Source organism: Oryx dammah, unplaced genomic scaffold (genome assembly GCF_014754425.2).
Source record: "Oryx dammah isolate SB20612 unplaced genomic scaffold, SCBI_Odam_1.1 HiC_scaffold_11150, whole genome shotgun sequence".
Classification (NCBI taxonomy): Eukaryota; Metazoa; Chordata; class Mammalia; order Artiodactyla; family Bovidae; genus Oryx; species Oryx dammah.
The window spans coordinates 1,563,154-1,581,252 of NW_024080543.1; the positions used below are offsets into that span (position 1 = coordinate 1,563,154).

The 18,099-nt window shown below is 39.2% G+C and overlaps 1 long non-coding RNA gene across 1 annotated transcript; it reads left to right on the forward strand.

Moving 5' to 3' along the window:
- The first annotated feature begins 581 nt into the window (after positions 1-581).
- On the forward strand, positions 582-3,185 carry LOC120860647. The gene is made up of 2 exons (XR_005720391.1): positions 582-734; positions 2,841-3,185. It is a non-coding gene; the product is annotated as an uncharacterized LOC120860647 (long non-coding RNA).
- Positions 3,186-18,099: the final 14,914 nt, after the last annotated feature.

Sequence of the window (18,099 nt, forward strand, 5' to 3'; positions counted from 1 at the left end):
GCCAGAATACTGCAGGTGGTGCCATTTCCTTCTCTGCTGCTGCTGCTGAGTCACTTCAGTCGTGTCTGACTCTGTGCGACCCCGTAGGCGCCGGCCTACCAGGCTCCTCTATCCCTGGGATTCTCCAGGCAAGAACACTGGAGTGGGTTGCCATGTCCTTCTCCAGTGCATGGAAGTGAAAAGTGAAAGTGAAGTCCCTCAGTGAAGTCGTGTCCGACTCTTAGCGACCCCAGGGTTGCAGCCTACCAGGCTCCTCTGTCCATGGGATTCTCCAGGCAATAGTACTGGAGCGGGCTGCCATTGCCTTCTCTGATTTCCTTCTCTACAAGATAGCATTTTGAAGATATTTTCTCTTGGATATTGCTTTAGATGAAGGAAGGGGGATCCCTTCCAGGGCTTGAGAGTGAGTTCTTGTCTGACACTTGGCAATGAGTTGTCTGAGGAGAGGAGTGCTGTCCAAGCGAGAAGCTTTATCGGGAAGGGCTGCCGGGGCGCAGGGCAGGAGGGTGAGGGAAACGGAGAGAACCACTCTGCCACGTGGCTCACAGTCTCAGGTTTTATGATCATTGGGTTAACTTCTGGTCTGTCTCTTGCCAGTCATTCTGAATTGGGATCCTTCTTGAGGGCACACGCATCACTCAGCCGAGATGGATTCCAGCGAAGTGGATCCTGGGAGGTGGGTAGGACCTCTGAACTGGAGCCTCCCATCTCCTTCTGACCTCTCCAGAATTCTGGTTGGTGGTAGCGTGTTCGTTCCTTGTTCCTTAGCAGGACCTCCTGTTGTAAGATGACTCCTGCAAGGGTTTTCTTTTCTCTGTGGCCTGGCAAGGGTGGGTGGTCCGTGGTTCATTTAACAGTTTGTTTTTGGTTCTCTCGAGTAAGGTCCTCCACAGGGTAAATGTATAAAATTATAAGTCAATCTTTTAAATAATTTATATTCGTAATTTGGTAAGTTGGCTTTTGTGTGTGTGTGTTAGACCTGATCGCCAGACCAATGGTCATGTAGATCTTTTGTTGTTTTCTAAACTTTCTATAGTTTTTTAAATGGAATTACCTTGTTGCAAAATTTGTTTATGTTCATATTTTTTAAACAGTTATTTCTTTTTAGTTGATTGATCATTGCTTTCTAATTTTGGTTTGATTTGTCATACATCCACATGAATTAACCACAGGTGTACCTATGTCCTCTTGCTCTTGAATCTCCCTCCCACCTCACACCCATTCCACCTCTCTAGGGGATTACGGAGCCCCAGTTTGAGTTCCCTGAGTCCTACAGCAAATTCCCATTGGTTGTCTATTTACAAATATTGGTGTACCTGCATCCATGCTGGTCTCTCCACTCATCTCACCCTCTCCGTCTTGTTCCCCACCCTTGTCCGTAAGTCTGTTCTCTACGTCTGCATCTCCATCGCTGCTATGTGAACAGACTCGTCAGTACCATCCTTCTAGATTCCATGTTTTTCTCTCTTTGACTGACTTCCCTGTTTAATACACTCTAGGTTCATCCCCCTCATTAGAACGGATTCAAATGTGTTCCTTCTTATGGCTGCATTCCATACAGGCTCTGATTGTTCCTTAGCCATGGTTTAAGGAGGGTCATGGAGCTCTTCTGCTCCATGTCAGTTTGGGCTTCCAGTCTGAGTGCTCACAACAGAGTTGCTTCTGGGTGAGCCCTCCGAGGTCTGTGAGCGCCGGGCTGCCCGCTCTTCTCTGGCGGCCCGCAGGGGGCGCCAAACGCCCCTCTGAGCCGTGGGCGCAGGACGCTTTGCCTTTAGCCTCTGCTCGGTGAGCAGCTGGCTGGCGGGAGCTTTGTCTCAGGACCATCAGGGCTCAGGCTTCTGGATAACAGGGCTGCATCCAGGCTGAGAGGAGCAGGGTTGCCTCAGTGCCCACCAGCAGGGAGGTGCTGCAAGAGCAAAAAAAGGAGGACGGAGTAGACTTTTCTGTGTCCAGCTGAGGGCTGACTGGAGGTTAGAGGTCTCAGAGGACTCAGGCGGGAAAGAGCTCCTTGTGCAAAACGGTGGGTTTTTAGTTAGATTTGTGTTAGATGATCTCGAGGATGACCACTGATGTTCTTCCGTGTAGGTGGCCGTTTTTCTGTCACTGTTTCTTGAGAAGACTGTCCTTTCCTCTTTGCTTCTTCCTGGTTTGATTTTCATGAACTGACCATGTACGTGTGGGTTCGTTCCTGGGCTCTCTATTCTTTCCTGGAGTCCATGTGTCTGTGTTCCTGCCAGTTCCTCACGGTGGTGGCCACTACAGCTCCGTGATGTACTTTGAAGTCGTATAGGAAGATGCCTCCAGCTGTGTTCTTCTTTCTCAGAGTCTTTTCGGCCGTTTAAGGTCCTGTTCAATATCAGCAGTCTAATATTAGAAATGTTTCTATTTCTGTGAAAAAATGCCATCGAATATTACTTTGTGATTGCAGTCAGTGTATTTGTTGATGACTTTGGTTGGAATGGACCTTTTAATTCCTCATTGTTGCAGTGCGTGAGCGTGGAATAGTTTTCTGTGTATTTGTGTTTTCTTTGGTTTCTTTATCAGTGCTTTCTAGTTTTCTGACGACTGGTCTTTTATGTCCTTGATTACGTTTGTTGCTGGCTGTTTTATTGTTTTTGATGCAGTGATAAGTGGGATTTTCTTAATGTTTGTTTCTGCTTGTTATTAGTGTATAGAAACGCAAGTGATGATTTGTCTATTGATTGGGATCGTAAATGGTAATATTTTATTTGATTTTAAATTGATCCGAAATGATTCAGCTTTACTGAATGTAGTCTAACAACTTTTTGTGAAGTTATGTGGAAAACTTTTATTTGTAAAATCTGTTTCTCCTCCAATAGGTCATCCAGAGGACCCAAACCATGGTGGTTCCTAATAGACTTCCCACAGTACTTCTTCATTCCATGTGGACTCCTTCAAGGGCAGTGAGCATCACAGCTTCCCTTGAACTTTGTCTGGGTAAGTCTTGGCCTGTAGAAGAAAGTTTCCTGCCTGTCTACTCTACATTTCTTTTGTGGTATTGATATGGTTGTTTTCAAACATAGTTTCCTTTCCAGTCATTTAAAATGTACAGAAAACGCCTAGCAATGGGAAAAAGTCCTGGCATTTGCCACATCATCTAAAATACTCTATGTGTTTTATCCAAAATGGGTACCTTCTCTAGAACCAGCACATAATCTCCAAAATCAGGAAATCATATCCACAGCCCCACTTCCACTTTTAGCAATTGTTCAAGTGTATGAATATATCTTTTTTCCATCCTCGTCCTTTTTTCTTTATTTAGAGTGTTACTGACATTTCCAGTTATTTGGATGGATTGAAAGCAGACATGGTGAATATAGGTTCTGGGTGGCCTTTTCTATATGGATTTTTTTTTCACTGAAGTTGGGGTTTTAATGTTTATTTATGTTGTAACATGTATGAATCCTGCATTCTTTTCCCCCCATAGCAATTAAAAATAAATAATATGCCATTTACCATTTAGATATTGGTAAGCATACAGTGTTGTAGCAGACAACCTTTACTTGTTTCGCAAACCAGTTTAATAATGTGCACCTTGTGCGTGCTTTGGAGAAACTCAGGAAACTGAGTCAGTGACTGAAATGGCCCAAGATATCACCTTAGATACCATCTTCACCTAAAAACAAAACAGGCACTTCCTGGTGGTCCAGTGGCTGAGACCGGACACTCCCAAAGAAGGAGGCTCAGGTCCATTCCCTGATCCGAGAACTAGATCTCCTATGCCACAACGAAGAGTTTGCATGCTGTAGCTAAATATCTGGCTTGCCTCAATGAAGGTCGACCTGGCGCAGCCAAATCAAAAAAGAAACAAATGTTAAAGAAATAAAACCAAAGGAAAGGAAGGGTACGGTTTTTGTACAGATTTACGGCTTAGCTTTCCCTATTGACAGAAAAGAAAAAGTTTCAAAAGACTGTGTCTCATCCTTCTATCTGGCATATAGAGAGGATTCCTTTGAAATGAGATTTCTCCGGTAAATGTGACTCACAGAAGAGCCGTCTTGAACTTGGGTTTCAGAGATGATCATGTGTCCTCAAAAAAAAAAAAAAAGTTAATTGGGTCCAACGAATTCTCATGCTGAGGTGGTATATTTTGTGGTAGCATTTGCTCCCCTTCACTTTGGATGTATCCCCATTTGTTTTCACTGTCATCTACTGAAGACATCCTGACATTTGAAAGTTTTTAGTTATTACAAGTAGAGCTGTTGTGTATAATCGTGTGATACTTTTTGTCTGGACACGTTTTCAAAGCTGTTTAGTAAGTGCTAGACATATAGTATTCAGGTCACAGGTGAGCCTTGTTTAGCTGTGGAAAAATCCAGCTACGTTTCTCTGTGGCATGTGGGATCTTCCGGGGTGGGTGATCGAACTAGAGTGTCTTGCGTTGTCAGGCAGATTCTTTACCACTGAGCCACCAGAGAAGCTGTGCCCCCCTCTTTTGTTGAGTTTACTGGATCTAATAGGTGTGCAGTGCTACTTCACTGTTATTTTAGTTTGTAATTTCCTCATGATATGTGATTTTGAGTATTTTTGATAGGCTTATTTACCATCTTTATATTTTTGTAGGCCAGGTGTTTAGGTTTATACATTCTTAATGAGAATGTTCTAGATTTTTTGGTATAGTTGGAGTACAATCCTTTATCAGATATGTATTTTATAACTATATTTTTCTGTGGCTTGGGTTTAAGTTTTGTGAATAAGGTTTTTCACAGTTTAAATTTCTAATTTTTTAAAGTTGATGTTATATATGTTTTATATCCTCCTTTGGATAGACTTTAGTGTGTTGTTGTTGTTGTTAAATTTTATAAGCAAAACTGAGGTACTGTAGATACAGTTTTAAGCTAAGCTGAGGTAGCATAGATATAGTTTTGCCTTTTGTCTGTTGAGAAGTTTGAGTGAGTTTGGTGTAAACTGTAAAATTATGTCTACATTCATTTGACTGGATATAGCTTCCAATTATTTGTCTAACTGGTTTTGGAGATACCCCGGGAAGTCAGGTTTTCCAAGGGAAACTGAGGTCCACGAAACACGAACTCTCTTCGATCTGTCGGAATCACTTTCTGCTTTTTCTGACAGATTTGACTTGTTTGGATATCTCATACGAGTGGAATCACAGAACGTTTGTCCTTTTTTTGGTCTGGTTTATTTCACTTCATGTAATGACCATAAGGTTTGTCCACATTGTCGCATTGTCAGAATGACTGACTCTGAAGGGCCGAATCAGATTCCACTGTGTGTATACCACAGTTTGTTTATGGAATGGGCTGCCATGGACACTTAGATTACTTCCGTTTGTTTGCCAGTGTGAATCATGCTGTTGTGAGTATGACTGAAGAAGTATACGTGTTTTCAGCCCCCTTTCCCAAACCTTTTGGGTACATAGCGTGAATTGGAATTGAACTATGTATTTATTCCACGTGTTGGTTTTGCAGTCATTTCTGGAATGTCTTGCAGAGTGGCAGCACCATTTAATGTAATTTTTTGTACGGTGGAATACCGTTGAAGCTTCTGAATATACCCTGTGTTGCATATTCAGTCACCCACCAATAGACACTTGAATGAGTTCTACCTTTGAGCTATTGTGAATGTCACTATGAATATGTGTGTACCAGTTTTTGTTTGAATTATTAACAAATACATTACTATATATGAAAGAAGCCACAAGGACCTCCTGTACAGTTTAGGAAACTATTGAATATCTTATGATCATGTATAATGGAAGAGACTCTCAAAAGGAATATATGAAAAAGACACAGTAACCATGATAATTATCATGCCAACACTATGAGTTATCATAGCGCTACTCAACGTGCCTTTATACATGCCACTAAAATATTCACATCTGTAAGTATATTATTAAAAAATTACATAAAAAATCAAGAAATCAGACAGAGAATAAATACACTTCCTGTCATTGCTCATCATCACTTATACGCTAATACTACCTGTAACGCTCATTGTATTAGTGCTGGACTAGGCATTGACATTCTTGTAAACCAAGAGATTGTGAAGGTGTAAGGAAGTATAACTTATTGAATTCCTTAATGAAGGATTATAGAACTCTATGTCCATGAAGTGAATGAAAGTCCGTTTCATTGAGCCACATTCTTACTAGAGCGATGAGCTTGCACCCCACCCAACGTTAGTTCCCAATGAAATCCTACAGTCCTCTGGCCTCCATGTCTGCTTCCTGCTATCGAGAAAGAACAGATGAGGAAGTCCTGATAAAACCGATGCTATTTTTCTTTTTCTGATTTGTATTTTATCGCAGGGCTTGGCAAAAAGAGGGCCTAACCTGTTTTTAGAGTTCCATCCCAAGGGTTCCTCTGGCATGTTACGTATGTTGAGAAACTGCTGATTATTTTCAACAAAAGACAATGATCTGCACTTCACTATCTGTTGCTTGAGCTGGAATACCAGGCATCCTTTGAAGTGCCGTCCTTCATGCTGAAGTAGGCATCCCTGAAGCAATAGCTTCCCATGCATTGGTAATAACTTTTCAGTTATACCCATCATCACTGGAGGAACTGACTCGTCCCAGTAATAACAAGAGTACCCAGTATAACAGTTCCTTGACTTACGAGTACTTCCTATGAGTACCCTTATGAGTACTTCTTCCAATGTTGTTTCTCCTCCTTTGGTCACGAACAGTAGAAGCTGACGGCAGCGGTCCTTGAAATGTATGTCGCTTCCCAGGTGGCACAGTCGGTAAATAATCTACCTACCAGTGCAGGAGGTGGAAGCGATGTGGGTTTGATCCCCGGTTCAGGAAGATAACAATTCATACACATGTTTTATGTGAACAAGTTTGATACTCATGAGTTTTTTTCTTCTGTATCCAGAAAAACAAATGCTCTTCAAGGACACTCAAAGAACCCTGATTTTGAAAATCAGATCTGTATTGTGAGCAGTGCTTAGATATCCATGAGTCGAAGCATAGGATTATGCCTATCATCCTCGTATTTCCCTCAGTGAAATATGTTGAGGAAAGCTCTTCATTCATGGTCTAGATTCACAAAGAAGCTAAATAGCATTCATCCTTTACATGGACAACTGTGAATTTAAATCTCCAGTGAATCCTGTGTGACAACCACACATACCAACATGAGTTATTAGTACTATATCAATATTTTTAGTCCTATTGTATTTCAACTAAAAAACTCAATACATAATTGTACATGAACTCAAGACATAAAATCAGTGCAAATACAAAATGTTCCATCCTCTGAGAAAGGGAGAACAAAATCTGTGCTTAGCCTATTGCATTTTTATGTATTAGATTCTTAAGGAGTTTATTCACCGCACCTAACGAATGATTCACAAATCTTCAGAGAAGAAAGGATCATTTCTCTTTCACAATGAGTAGTTCAACTCTTGTCAAAGCAGTGTCATAAGTGAGTCTAATTTTGTGTGAGACCATGAAAACTCAGTGTTTTCATGATGCTTGTGCTTATGACGGGAGGAGGTCTGAGAAGGCGCTTCTGAAGGTTTATTCATACCAGTCGTTCTCATATGTATGGAGTCTTTAAAGGTTGAATCACTGAGGTGTCGTTTCTCCACTTGTACTAGGCTGAGTAGCAACACGCCCTTTGTCCCTGAGTGCGGTAGACGTGTTCCCAACCTGTCTGTCTTCTGTCCTCTGGAGTATGTATCGCTCGAGCTCTCCACAGCCTAGTAGATGGAAATCGTCAGGATATTCTGGACACCCTTTTTATTTCAGTCTGTTCAGGAGGTTTCAACGGCTGCAAACCTCTGGATTTTACAAAGCACTTTTAACAACCTCAGATGCAGGATACAAGTCAACACTCGTGACAGCCACGGGCTTCCATGCCCTATACATGATTGTTGGCTTTGCTTTCATAATCGTCCTGTTTGTTATACCAACTAAGATGTCACTGTATTTTTTTATTATCATTTTCTCTTGGATGGTTTTTAGATCTATTATGGATTTTCCTATATATCTTCACTTCTTGGTGAGGGTCTTATGTTAGTAGTAGTTACTACAACTGACTTCCTGTCAGTTAGCTGTGGCAGAATAGAAAAAAGAATGACAAACTGTATATTATGAATATTATGTATATTATTCATTTTATCGTTTGCAGTCATCCAATTCCAAGTTTCTGAAATAAACATTCAGAAAAATCACATCCTTTTGAGTGTCCATTTGACTGAATAGGAGCACGGAAATGTTATTCCATAAAATTGTTTACAGTTTCCATTACGTTTCTCCTGTTTGATGTGGATATCAGCCTTTGGTTCTCTCAATAGCTTTGCAAGAAAAAAATTAATTAGAGCTCCTATGGTAATTTTACTGTTCGCAATAAGTATAGCATAAAGTGAACACAGAAGAGGTTAGAGTAGACCAAATATGAAAGTTAGTTTAAAAGAAAACATAGTGTTGAACGTTTACATTAGGAATATAGTGATGAAGTTCCTTTATTATTATTCTATCCTTTCAGTTTCTTTCGCAGGGGTGTTCATGTACAGATTCCAGTACTATGGCTAGAGTGAATAATAGGATCATTATTCTGGAGAGCAACTCTACTAAGTCTTAACGTTCATGTCACTCAGGTTTTTTAATCCCTATTATGTTCGTCGTGTTTGTCGTTTGTGAAGCCACATAAGTTGCATTCATTCAGGCAACAGTATCAAACAGCTAGGGCATCCATTATAGATGTGAATCGATATAGAATGTGAATCCATTTCCCCGTGAGAAGTTATTATTGAAGGTATTCTATGAATGCCAGTAACAAAGCTGTGCAGAAATAATACCATGTTTATGAAGAAAACAAGATTTACTCATTTGTTTTCCTATTCTATTTCTTTTAAACCGATTTAATAACAACAGGCTTCACTTTTCATTCACTTGTATGACTATCAGGAGTTTGACCAGGTTGAAGAAGATGACTCGTTTGTAGTCTTCCTTATCAGCTCATCCCATCTACTAGCTTTAAAATCATTTAGTACAGAGCTCACCGTCTAGGTGTTCAGTGTTCAGTTTGCTTATCATGCAGGATCCTTTTAAAAGTAAAAGCATGTCTGTATGAGTTAGAGCTCCGATCCCAACAGTCCATGTAGAAGCTTCCCCTGAGAAATGTATCGTTTTTGCACCAATGCTCCTGAAATGTGTGAATGTGGTATACCACGCATCACAATAAGTGTAAACAGCTTCCCATGCTACTTATTTGAAACGGCCACTCCTCATGACATTCTCATTCGTTTGAGGACTAAATATAGCCAACTTAGGCTATGTTTGCCAAATAGACTTGGAAATATGCTTCACACAGTCCTTCATCGATGCCAGTTTTCAGATCGAAGAAACCCTTGCTACATGACGGTTGTGAACACGTATACTCATGCTTTGTTTGCGATTTTAAAGTCATTCTTCATTTTTGTTGGAGGAACGGTTCTGTCTGTGCCCCGTGGATCCCCAATCCACCGATGTTCATGTGTCTTGGGGCTTCCCAGGTGGTTCTCGTGGTAAAGAACACGCAGAACATGCTGATGCAGGAGACATAGGAGATATGGGTTCGATCCCTGGGGCAGGAAGATATCTCCTGAGGGAGAGCATGGCAACCCACTCCAGTATCCTTGCCTAGAGAATCCCATGGAGAGAGGAGCCTGGTGGGGCCTAGTCCATATGATCCCAAAGAGTTGGACACAATGTAAGTGACTTAGCACAGCACATGACTCATTGGCATAGCGAATATAATGGAGATGACAGAAAAAGAAGCGCCAGCAGGCGAAAGTCAATCTTCATCACTTTTAAACTTTGGAGTTTATTGCGATATTTTACATCCATGTTGGTATGACTTCATAGTTGGAGAGTCAATGCACATGTATTATGTATGATTGTGTTATATGTATGTTGAGGGAAGATATATTTTTATGTGGTTTGACATATGGGTCCCATTTCATTCGTTGGCATATGCATACTCATCACTCATCATCATTTTTTGAAAAGACCATTGGTTTTTTTTATTATTTTTATTTTATTTTATTTTATTTTATTTATTTATTTTTTTACTTTACAATTCTGTATTGGTTTTGGCATACATTGACATGAATCCACCACGGTGAACATGCGTTCCCAAACATGAACCCCCTTCCCCACAACATCTCTCTGGGTCATCCCCGCGTACCAGCCCCAAGCGTGCCATATCCTGCATCGGACATAGACTGGCAATTCGATTCTTACATGATATTATACATGTTTCAATGCCATTCTCCCAAATCATCTCACCCTCTCCCTCTCCCACTGAGTCCAAAAGTCCGCTATACACATCTGTGTCTTTTTTGCTGTCCTGCATACAGGGTCATCATTGCCATCTTTTAAATTCCATATATATGTGTTAGTATACTGTATTGGTGTTTTTCTTTCTGGCTTACTTCACTCTGTATAATCGGCTCCAGTTTCATCCATCTCATCAGAACTGATTCAAATGTATTCTTTTTAACGGCTGAGTAATACTCCATTGTGTATATGTACCACAGCTTTCTTATCCATTCATCTGCCGATGGACATCTAGGTTGTTTCCATGTCCTGGCTATTATAAACAGTTCTGCGATGAACATTGGGGTACATGTGTCTCTTTCAATTCTGGTTTCCTCCATGTGTATGCCTAGCAGTGGGATTGCTGGGTCATAAGGCAGTTCTATTTGCCATTTTTTAAGGAATCTCCACACTGTTCTCCATAGTGGCTGTACTAGTTTGCATTCCCACCAACAGTGTAGGAGGGTTCCCTTCTCTCCACACCCTCTCCAGCATTTATTGCTTGCAGATTTTTGGATCACAGACATTCTAACTGGTGTGAAGTGGTACCTCATTGTGGTTTTGAGTTGCATTTCTCTAATAATGAGTGATGTTGAGCATCTTTTCATGTGTTTGTTAGCCATCCGTATGTCTTCTTTGGAGAAATGTCTATTTAGTTCTTTGGCCCATTTTTTGATTGGGTTATTTTTCTGGAATTGAGCTGCAGGAGTTGCTTGTATATTTTTGAGATTAGTTGTTTGTCAGTTGCTTCATTTGCTATTATTTTCTCCCATTCGGAAGGCTGTCTTTTCACTTTGCTTATATTTTCCTTTGTTGTGCAGAAACTTTTAATTTTAATTAGGTCCCATTTGTTTATTTTTGCTTTTATTTCCAGAATTCTGGGAGGTGGATCATAGAGGATCCTGCTGTGGTTTATGTCGGAGAGTGTTTTGCCTATGTTCTCCTCGAGGAGTTTTATAGTTTCTGGTCTTACATTTAGATCTTTAATCCATTTTGAGTTTATCTTTGTGTGCGGTGTTAGAAAGTGATCTAGTTTCATTCTTTTACAAGTGGTGGACCAGTTTTCCCAGCACCACTTGTTCAAGAGATTGTCTTTACTCCACTGTATATTCTTGCCTCCTTTGTCAAAGATAAGGTGTCCATATGTGTGTGGATTTATCTCTGGGCTTTCTATTTTGTTCCATTGATCTATATTTCTGTCTTTGTGCCAATACCATACTGTCTTGATGACTGTGGCTTTGTAGTATTCCTCCAGTTCCATTCTTCTTTCTCAAGATTGCTTTGGCTATTCGTGGTTTTTTGTATTTCCATACAAATCTTGAAATTATTTGTTCTAGTTCTGTGAAAAATATCACCGGTATCTTGATAGGGATTGCACTGAATTTGTAAATTGCTTTGGGTAATATATGGTATACCACATTCACACATTTCAGTAGCATTGGTGCAAAACCTATACATTTCTCAGGGGAAGCTTCTACATGGACTGTTGGGATCAGAGTTCTAACTCATACAGACATACTTTTACTTTTAAAAGGATCCTGCATGATAAGCAAACAAAACACTGGATGAACACCTAGATGGTGAGCTCTGTACGAAATGATTTTAAAGCTAGTAGATGGGATGAGCTGATAAGGAAGACTAGAAACGAGTCATCTTCTTCAAATTGGTCAAACTGCTGATAGTCATACAAGTGAATGAAAAGTTAAGCCTCTTGTCATTAAATCGGTTTAAAAGAAATAGAATAATAAAACAAATTAGTAAATTGTGTTTTCTTAATAAACACTGTATTATTTCTGCACAGCTTTGTTACTGGCATTCATAGAATACCTTCAATAATAACTTGTCACGGTGAAACGGATTCACATTCTATATCGATTCACATCTATAATTGATGCCGCAGCTGTTTGATACTATTGCTTGAACGAATACAACTCATGTGACTTCACAAACTACAAACACTACCAACATAATAGGTATTAAAAAAAAAAAACCTTGAGTGACATGAGCGTTAAGACTTAGTAGAGTTGCTCTCGAGAATAATGATCCTATTATTCACTCTAGCCATAGTACTGGAATCTGTACATGAACACCCCTGCAAAAGAAACTGAAAGGATAGAATAATAATAAAGGAACTTCATCACTACATTCCTACTGTAAACGTTCAACACTATGTTTTCTTTTAAACTAACTTTCATATTTGGTCTACTCTAACCCTTTCTGTGTTCACTTTATGCTATACTTATTGCTAACAGTAAAATTACCATAAGGAGCTCTAATTAATTTTTTTTTACTTGCAAAGCTAGTGACAGAACCAAAGGCCAATATCCACATCAAACAGGAGAAACGTAATGGACACTGTACAAAAGGTTGTGATTTTTCTGAATGTTTATTTCAGAAACTTGGAATTGGAGACTGCAAACAATAAAACTAATAATATATGGATACATAATATTAATAATATACAGTTGGTCATTCTTTTTTCTATTGCACCACAGCTAACTGACTGGAAGTCAGTTGTAGTAACTACTACTAACATAAGACCCTCACCAAGAAGTGAAGATATATAGGAAAATCCATAATAGATCTAAAAACCACCAAAGATAAAATGATAATAAAAAATACAGTGACATCCTAGTTGGTATAAGAAACAGGATGTTTATGAAAGCAAAGCCCACAGTCATGTATAGGCCATGGAAGCCTGTGGCTGTCGCGAGTGTTGACTTGTATCCTTCATCTGAGGTTGTTAAAAGTGCTTTGTAAAATCCAGAGGTTTGCAGCGGTTGTAACCTCCTGAACAGGCTGAAATAAAAAGGGTTTCCAGAATATCCTGACGATTTCCATCTACTAGGCTGTGGTGAGCTCAAGCAATACATACTCCAGAGGACAGAAGACAGACAGGTTGGGAAGACGTCTACTGCACTCAGGGAGAAAGGGCATGTTGCTACTCAGCCCAGTACAAGTGTAGAAGCAACACCTCAGTGATTCACCCTTTAAAGACTCCATACATATGAGAACGACTGGTATGAATAAACCTTCAGAAGTGCCTTCTCAGACCTCCCATCATAAGCACAAGCATCATGGAAACACTGAGGATTCATGGTCTCACACAAAATTAGACTCACTTATGACTTTGCTTTGAGAAGAGTTGAACTACTCATTGTGAAAGAGAAATGATCCTTTCTTCTCTGAAGATTTGTGAATCATTCGTTGGGTGCGGTGAATATGATACTGAAGGATCTAATACATAAAAATGCAATAGGCAAAGCACAGAGATTTTTTTCTCCCTTTCTCAAAGGATGGAACACTTTGTATTTGCACTGATTTTATGTCTTGAGTTCATGTACAATTATGTATTTTTTAGTTGAAATACAATAGGACTAAAAATATTGATATAATACTAATAACTCATGTTGGTATGTATGGTTGTCACATAGGATTCACAGGAGATTTAAATACTCATAAGGGTACTCATAGGAAGTACTCGTAAGTCAAGGAACCGTTATACTGGCTACTCTCGTTATTACTGGGACAAGTCAGTTCCTCCAATGATGATGGGTATAACTGAAAAATTATTACCAATGCATGGGATGCGATGTCTACATGATAAATGTGTTCCTCTTATACTGTTGCTTCAGGGATGCCTACTTCAGCATGAAGGACTGCACTTCAAGCGATGCCTGCTATTCCAGCTCAAGCAACAGATAGTGAAGTGCAGATCATTGTCCTTTGCTGAAAATAATCAGCAGTTAGTTTGTCAACATATGTGACATGCCAGAGTAACCCTTGGGATGGAACTCTAAAAACAGGTTAGGCCCTCTTTTTGCCAAGCCCTGCGATAAAATACAAATCAAAAAGAGAAAAAGAGCATCGGTTTTGTCAGGTCTTCCTCATCTTTTCTTTCTCGATAGCAGGAAGCAGACATTGAGGCCAGAGGACTGCAGGATTTCATTGGGAACGAACGTTGCGTTGGGTGCAAGCTCATCACTCTAGTAAGAATGTGGCTCAATTAAACAGACTTCTTCATGGACATAGAGTTCTATAATCCTTCATTAAGAAATTCAATAAGTTATACTTCCTTACACCTTCACAATCTCTTGGTTTACAAGAATGTCAATTCCTAGTCCAGCACTTATACAATGAGTGTTACAGGTAGTATTAGCGTATAAATGATGACAAGCAATGACAGGAAGTGTATTTATTCTCTGTTTGAATTCTTGATATTTTATGTAATTTTTTTTATAATATACATACAGATGTGAATATTTTAGTGGCATGTATAAATACACGTTGAGTAGCACTATGATAACTCATAGTGTTGGCACAGTAATGATCACGGTTACTATGTCTTTTTCATATATTCCTTTTGAGAGTCTCTTCCAGTATACATTCTCATAAGATATTCAATAGCTTCCTAAACTGTACAGTAGGTCCTTGTGGCTTCTTTCATATATAGTAATGTATTTGTTAATAATTCAAACAGAAACTGGTACACACATATTCATAGTGACATTCAAGTGTCCATTGGTGGGTGACTGAATATGCAACACAGGGTATATTCAGAAGCTTGAACAGTATTCCACCATACAAAAAAAGTACATTAAATGGTGCTGCCACTCTGCAAGACATCACAGAAATGACTCCGAAACGAACACATGGAATAAATACATAGTTCAATTCCAATTCATGCTATGTACCCAAAAGGTTTGGGAAAGGGGGCTGAAAAACTGTATACTTCTTCAGCCATACTCACAACAGCATGATTCACACTGGCAAACAAACAGAAGTAATCTAAGTGTCCATGGCAGCCCATTCCATAAACAAACTGTGGTATACACACAGTGGAATCTGATTCGGCCCTCCAAAGTCAGTAATTCTGACAATGTGACAATGTGGACAAACCTTATGGTCATTATATTAAGTGAAATAAGCCAGACCAAAAAAAGGACAAACATTCTGTGATTCCACTCGTATGAGATATCCAAACAAGTCAAATCTGCCAGAAAAAGCAGAAAGTGTTTCCGACGGATCGAAGAGAGTTCGTGTTTCGTGGACCCCAGTTTCCCTTGGAAAAACTGACTTCCCGGGGTATCTCCAAAACCAATTAGACAAATAATTGGAAGCTCTATCCAATCAAATGAATGTAGACATAATTTTAGAGTTTACACCAAACTCACTCAAACTTCTCAACAGACAAAAGGCAAAACTGTATGTATGATACCTCAGCTTTGCTTAAAACTGTATCTACAGTACCTCAGTTTTGCTTATAAAATTTAACAACAACAACAGCACACTAAAGTCTATCCAAAGGAGGATTTAAAACATATATAACATCAACTTAAAAAAATTAGAAATTTAAACTGTGAAAAACCTTATTCACAAAACTTAAACCCAAGCCACAGAAAAATATAGTTATAAAATACATATCTGATAAAGGATTGTACTCCAACAATACCAAAAAATCTAGAACAATCTCATAAAAATGTATAATCCTAAACACCTGGCCTACAAAAATATAAAGATAGCAAATAAGCCTATCAAAAATAATCAAAATCACATATCATTAGGAAATTACAAACTAAAATAACAGTGAAGTAGCACTGCACACCTATTAGATCCAGTAAACTCAACAAAAGAGTGGGGCACAGCTTCTCTGGTGGCTCAGTGGTAAAGAATCTGCCTGACAACGCAAGACACTCTAGTTCGATCACCCACCCCGGAAGATCCCACATGCCACTGAGAAACGTAGCTGGATTTTTCCACAGCTAAACAAGGCTCACCTGTGACCTGAATACTACATGTGTAACACTTACTAAACAGCTTTGAAAACGTGTCCAGACAAAAAGTTTCACACAATTATACACAACAGCTCTACTTGTAATAACTAAAAAATTTCAAATATCGAGATGTCTTCAGTAGATGACTGTGTAAACAAATGGGGATACATCCAAAATGAAGGGGAGCAAATGCTACCACAAAATATACCACCTCAGCATGAGAATTCGTTGGACCAAATTATTATTTTTTTTTAGAGGACGCATGATCATCTCTGAAACCCAAGTTCAAGACGGCTCTTCTGTGAGTCAATTTACCAGAGAAATCTCATTTCAAAGGAATCCTCTCTCTATGCCAGATAGAAGGATGAGACACAGTCTTTTGAAACTCTTTTTTTCTTTTCTATCAATAGGGAAAGCTAAGCCGTAAATCTGTACAACAACCATACCCTTCCTTTCCTTTGGTTTTATTTTTGTTAATATTTGTTTGTTTGTTTTAATTTGGCTGCGCCAGGTCGACCTTCATTGAGGCAAGCAAGATATTTGGCTACAGCATGCAAACTCTTCGCTGTGGCATGGGAGATCTAGTTCTCAGATCAGGGAATGAACCTGGGCCTCCTTCTTTGGGAGTGTCCAGTCTCAGCCACTGGACCACCAGGAAGTGCCTGTTTTGTTTTTAGGTGAAGATGGTATTTAAGGTGATATCTTGAGCCATTTCAGTCACTGACTCAGTTTCCTGAGTTTCTCCAAAGCACTCACAAGGTGCACATTGTTAAACTGATTTGGAAAACAAGTAAAGGTTGTCTGCTGCAACACTGTGTGCTTACAAATATCTAAACGCTAAATGGCATGTTATTTATTTTTAATTACTATGGGGAGAAAAAGAATGCAGGATTCATACATGTTACAACATGAATAAACATTAAAACCATCTTCAGTGGAAAAAATCCATATAGAAAAGGCCACCCAGAACCCATATTCACGATGTCTGCTTTCAATCCATCAAGTTTGTCCAAATAACTGAAAATCTCAGTAACACTCTAAACAAAGAAAAAAGGATGAGGATGGAAAAAAAGATATATTCACACACTTGAGCAATTGCTAAGAGTGGAAGTGGGGCTGTGGATTACATTATAATGTAGAAACCATATGATTTCCTGATTTTGGAGATTATGTGGTGGTTCTGCAGAAGGCACCCATTTTGGATAAAACACATAAGAGTATTTTAGATGATGTGGCAAATGCGAGCACCTTTTCCCATTGCTAGGCGTTTTCTGTACATTTTAAATGACTGGAAAGTAAACTATGTTTGAAAACAACCATGTCAATACCACAAAGGAAATTTAGAGTAGACAGGCAGGAAGGTTTCTTCTACAGGCCAAGACTTACCCAGACGAAGTTCAAGGGAAGCTGTGATGCTCACTGCCCTTGAAGGAGTCCACATGGAATGAAGAAGTACTGTGGGAAGTCTATTAGGAAACACCGTGGCTTGGGTCCTCTGGATGACCTATTGCAGGAGAAACAGATTTTACAAATAAAATTTTCCACATAACTTGACAAAAAGTTGTTAGACTACAATCAGTAAAGCTGAATCATTTCGGATCGATTTACAACCGTATAAAATACTACCATTTACAATCCCAATCAATATACAAACATCACTTGCGTTTCTATACACTAATAACAAGCAGAAACAAAAATTAAGAAAACCCCACTTATCACTGCATCAAAAACAGTAAAACAGCCAGCAACAAACTTAATCAAGGACATAAAAGACCAGTCGTCTGAAAACGAGAAAGCACTGATAAAGAAACCAAAGGAAACACAAATACACAGAAAACTACTCCACGCTCACGCACTGGAACAATGAGGAATTAAAAGGTCCATTCCAACCAAAGTCATCAACAAATACACTGACTGCAATCACAAAATAATATTCAATGGCATTTTTCACACAAATAGAAATATTCCTAATATTAGACTGCTAATGTTGAACAGGACCTTAAACGGCCAAAAAGACTCTGAGAAAGAGGAACA